Here is a 5,000-nt window from a genome sequence, read left to right as displayed (position 1 = left end):
CCGCTGGCATCGCAAGTCGTCGCCGCCGGCGCCGACCGAGCGCGTACCGTCGCCGCCTTGGCCCACGGTCGGTCTTGATCTCGTGACCGGACCGACCGACCTGGACCCGCCCCTCGAACGTAGTTGAACACGTCGAGGGGCCGGCGGTGTACGGGACACGCGGTCGCGCCGAGAAAGCTCGGCGACCGCTTCAACTTGGGGCGACGCCCGGCCGTCTTCGCAGAGGCCAGGCGACGGCCCTCGGGTGAGGACGAACGCGACCCTGAGGCAGACGCGGTCCCGGGATTGACCCGAGACCGCAATTCGCGTTCAGAAGGTCGACGTTCAATGTGTTCTGCAATTCACATTACTTCTCGCACTTGGCTGCGTCCTTCATCGACTCGCGAGCCGAGTGATCCACCGTTAAGAGTCGTCCTCGACGTTTCGCCCGGCGCCGAAGCGCGCGGACGTCACACTGTGGGATCGACCACAAAACCACCACCGACAACAACTGCACAAAAACACCAACAAACGGCGCCGAGCGACCGCCGGGCTGGGCCGGCGGCACATCGAGCGCGGTGCCCAGAAGCCACCATCGCACTCGGCTGCCTTGCTATGCCAACGTGTTACGCGTGTCGCACGGGGCGGAACCCCGATTGACGGCCGCCCTCTCGGCGGCACCCAAAGACAATTCAGTGCGCGGTCGGCCGGGGCCTACCACCACCTTCGGTAATGATCCTTCCGCAGGTTCACCTACGGAAACCTTGTTACGACTTTTACTTCCTCTAAATGATCAAGTTTGATCGTCTTCTCGACACGCCGACGCGGCCGTTGCCAGCCGCGACGGGGCCGATCCAAGGATCTCACTAAACCATTCAATCGGTAGTAGCGACGGGCGGTGTGTACAAAGGGCAGGGACGTAATCAACGCAAGTTGATGACTTGCGCTTACTGGGAATTCCTCGTTCAAGGGAAACAATTGCAAGTCCCTATCCCAATCACGAATGAGGTTCAACGGGTTACCCGGACCTTTCGGCCTAGGTTAGACACTCGCTGCTTCACTCAGTGTAGCGCGCGTGCGGCCCCGGACATCTAAGGGCATCACAGACCTGTTATTGCTCAATCTCGTGTGGCTAAACGCCACTAGTCCCTCTAAGAAGTTAGACGCCGACCGAGAAGGTCGCGTAACTATTTAGCATGCCAGAGTCTCGTTCGTTATCGGAATTAACCAGACAAATCGCTCCACCAACTAAGAACGGCCATGCACCACCACCCACAGAATCAAGAAAGAGCTCTCAATCTGTCAATCCTACCTGTGTCCGGGCCGGGTGAGTTTCCCCGTGTTGAGTCAAATTAAGCCGCAGGCTCCACTCCTGGTGGTGCCCTTCCGTCAATTCCTTTAAGTTTCAGCTTTGCAACCATACTTCCCCCGGAACCCAAAGACTTTGGTTTCCCGGAAGCTGCCGGAAAGGTCGTCATGGTAACGCCTCCCGATCGCTAGTTGGCATCGTTTATAGTCAGAACTAGGACGGTATCTGATCGTCTTCGAACCTCTGACTTTCGCTCTTGATTAAAGAAAACATTCTTGGCGAATGCTTTCGCAGTAGTTCGTCTTCCGCCGATCCAAGAATTTCACCTCTAACGGCAGAGTACGGACGCCCCCGTCTGTCCCTCTTAATCATTACCTCGTGCTCCGAAAACCAACAAAATAGAACCGAGGTCCTATTCCATTATTCCATGCAACACTATGCAGGCGAACAGCCTGCTTTGAACACTCTAATTTTTTCAAAGTAAACTTATCGGCCACCGCCGACACTCAGTCAAGAGCACCGACGGAGAACCGAAGGTGAGGCGAACGCAACCAGTGACACGCCTTGCGACGGACCGGCGGCGCTCGCCCAAAATCCAACTACGAGCTTTTCAACCGCAACAACTTTAGCATACACTGTTGGAGCTGGAATTACCGCGGCTGCTGGCACCAGACTTGCCCTCCAATGGATACTCGTTAAGAGTTTTAGGATGTACTCATTCCAATTACAGGGCCTCGTTAGAGTCCTGTATTGTTATTTTTCGTCACTACCTCCCCGTGTCGGGAATGGGTAATTTGCGCGCCTGCTGCCTTCCTTGGATGTGGTAGCCGTTTCTCAGGCTCCCTCTCCGGAATCGAACCCTGATTCCCCGTTACCCGTTATCACAAAGGTAGGCACGTAGCGTACCTTCGACAGTTGATAGGGCAGACACTTGAATGATACGTCGTCGGTGCAGAGACCGTACGATCCGCGTGGTTATCCAGAGTCATCAAACGTCACAGGACGAACCCGGTCGGTTTTGATCTGATAAAAGCGCGCCTCCCGAAGTCGGCGCTTAATGCATGTATTAGCTCTAGAATTACCACAGTTATCCACTTCGCTTACGAGACCAAATAAACCAAGACTGATTTAATGAGCCATTCGCAGTTTCGCTTTACGAGAACTCGTACTTGCACCTGCATGGCTTAATCTTTGAGACAAGCATATCACTACTGGCAGGATCAACCAGATAGCTGCGACAGCTGCGCTCGGCCCTTGCTGGGCCGCCCGGCGCGTGCTCGTCGCATTCGTTTAAGACCGAGGCGATCGCCTGCGGCCGTACTCAGCTTCGACAGTCGCTGGCCGCGACGTCCACGCCCTCGCCGGCAGTGCCAGGCGGAGCGATTTGCGTTTTTTCTTTGCTCGCCCTCTCTCGGGCTCGATCCATTCAGTTTCGCACAAACAAGAGCTCTGCCGGCCGCCTGCAGCGGTGCCTAAAACCCGGGCATAACAATGCGACCGTTCTGCTAGGCCGACAAGCGCTCAAGCCAGACGCTCGATCGAACGCCCCCTACATATTAGTCGAGACAACGGCTCGCTCATTAGCATCGCGTTTGTACTTTAACTTTTTTTGGCTCGGCTTCTTTCGACGCCGATGCCGGCGACGCAGCACTCTCTCGCCCGCCAGCCACCGAGAAAAGGGTGCGCTCCGCCCGGCCCCGCACCGCTCTTTCTTGGCTCATTCGAAATTACTGTCTTTCGCTCTGACATGCCTTACCTAGGGTTAGGTTAGTATGCTTGCACGTTTGTACTTTAACTTTTTTCGGCTCGGCTTCTTTCGACGCCGATGCCGGCGACGCAGCACTCTCTCGCCCGCCAGCCACCGAGAAAAGGGTGCGCTCCGACCGGCCCCGCACCGCTCTTTCTTGGCTCATTCGAAATTACTGTCTTTCGCTCTGACATGCCTTACCTAGGGTTAGGCTAGTATGCTTGCACGTTTGTACTTTAACTTTTTCCGGCTCGGCTTCTTTCGACGCCGATGCCGGCGACGCAGCACTCTCTCGCCCGCCAGCCACCGAGAAAAGGGTGCGCTCCGACCGGCCCCGCACCGCTCTTTCTTGGCTCATTCGAAATTACTGTCTTTCGCTCTGACATGCCTTACCTAGGGTTAGGTTAGTATGCTTGCACGTTTGTACTTTAACTTTTTTCGGCTCGGCTTCTTTCGACGCCGATGCCGGCGACGCAGCACTCTCTCGCCCGCCAGCCACCGAGAAAAGGGTGCGCTCCGACCGGCCCCGCACCGCTCTTTCTTGGCTCATTCGAAATTACTGTCTTTCGCTCTGACATGCCTTACCTAGGGTTAGGTTAGTATGCTTGCACGTTTGTACTTTAACTTTTTTCGGCTCGGCTTCTTTCGACGCCGATGCCGGCGACGCAGCACTCTCTCGCCCGCCAGCCACCGAGAAAAGGGTGCGCTCCGACCGGCCCCGCACCGCTCTTTCTTGGCTCATTCGAAATTACTGTCTTTCGCTCTGACATGCCTTACCTAGGGTTAGGTTAGTATGCTTGCACGTTTGTACTTTAACTTTTTTCGGCTCGGCTTCTTTCGACGCCGATGCCGGCGACGCAGCACTCTCTCGCCCGCCAGCCACCGAGAAAAGGGTGCGCTCCGCCCGGCCCCGCACCGCTCTTTCTTGGCTCATTCGAAATTACTGTCTTTCGCTCTGACATGCCTTACCTAGGGTTAGGTTAGTATGCTTGCACGTTTGTACTTTAACTTTTTTCGGCTCGGCTTCTTTCGACGCCGATGCCGGCGACGCAGCACTCTCTCGCCCGCCAGCCACCGAGAAAAGGGTGCGCTCCGACCGGCCCCGCACCGCTCTTTCTTGGCTCATTCGAAATTACTGTCTTTCGCTCTGACATGCCTTACCTAGGGTTAGGCTAGTATGCTTGCACGTTTGTACTTTAACTTTTTCCGGCTCGGCTTCTTTCGACGCCGATGCCGGCGACGCAGCACTCTCTCGCCCGCCAGCCACCGAGAAAAGGGTGCGCTCCGACCGGCCCCGCACCGCTCTTTCTTGGCTCATTCGAAATTACTGTCTTTCGCTCTGACATGCCTTACCTAGGGTTAGGTTAGTATGCTTGCACGTTTGTACTTTAACTTTTTTCGGCTCGGCTTCTTTCGACGCCGATGCCGGCGACGCAGCACTCTCTCGCCCGCCAGCCACCGAGAAAAGGGTGCGCTCCGACCGGCCCCGCACCGCTCTTTCTTGGCTCATTCGAGTTTACTGTCTTCCGCTCTGACATGCCTTACCTAGGGTTAGGCTAGTATGCTTGCACGTTTGTACTTTAACTTTTTTCGGCTCGGCTTCTTTCGACGCCGATGCCGGCGACGCAGCACTCTCTCGCCCGCCAGCCACCGAGAAAAGGGTGCGCTCCGACCGGCCCCGCACCGCTCTTTCTTGGCTCATTCGAAATTACTGTCTTTCGCTCTGACATGCCTTACCTAGGGTTAGGTTAGTATGCTTGCACGTTTGTACTTTAACTTTTTTCGGCTCGGCTTCTTTCGACGCCGATGCCGGCGACGCAGCACTCTCTCGCCCGCCAGCCACCGAGAAAAGGGTGCGCTCCGACCGGCCCCGCACCGCTCTTTCTTGGCTCATTCGAGTTTACTGTCTTTCGCTCTGACATGCCTTACCTAGGGTTAGGCTAGTATGCTTGCACGTTTGTACTT

General features: G+C 56.0%; 2 non-coding genes across 2 annotated transcripts; both read right to left on the bottom strand.

The window, feature by feature from the left end:
* Positions 1–257: 257 nt before the first annotated feature.
* LOC144419177 (5.8S ribosomal RNA) lies at positions 258–411 on the bottom strand. Its single transcript, XR_013473886.1, has one exon. It is a non-coding gene; the product is annotated as a 5.8S ribosomal RNA (ribosomal RNA).
* A 298-nt stretch (positions 412–709) lies between these two features.
* LOC144419191 (small subunit ribosomal RNA) lies at positions 710–2,519 on the bottom strand. The gene has a single exon (XR_013473900.1). It is a non-coding gene; the product is annotated as a small subunit ribosomal RNA (ribosomal RNA).
* Between the last annotated feature and the right edge of the window lie 2,481 nt (positions 2,520–5,000).

The sequence above is a fragment of the Styela clava genome, unplaced genomic scaffold (genome assembly GCF_964204865.1).
Source record: "Styela clava unplaced genomic scaffold, kaStyClav1.hap1.2 HAP1_SCAFFOLD_36, whole genome shotgun sequence".
In the NCBI taxonomy this organism is placed as follows: Eukaryota; Metazoa; Chordata; class Ascidiacea; order Stolidobranchia; family Styelidae; genus Styela; species Styela clava.
The sequence above is the reverse complement of the archived record's forward strand: the minus strand, read 5'-3'. Positions and strand labels throughout refer to the sequence as shown.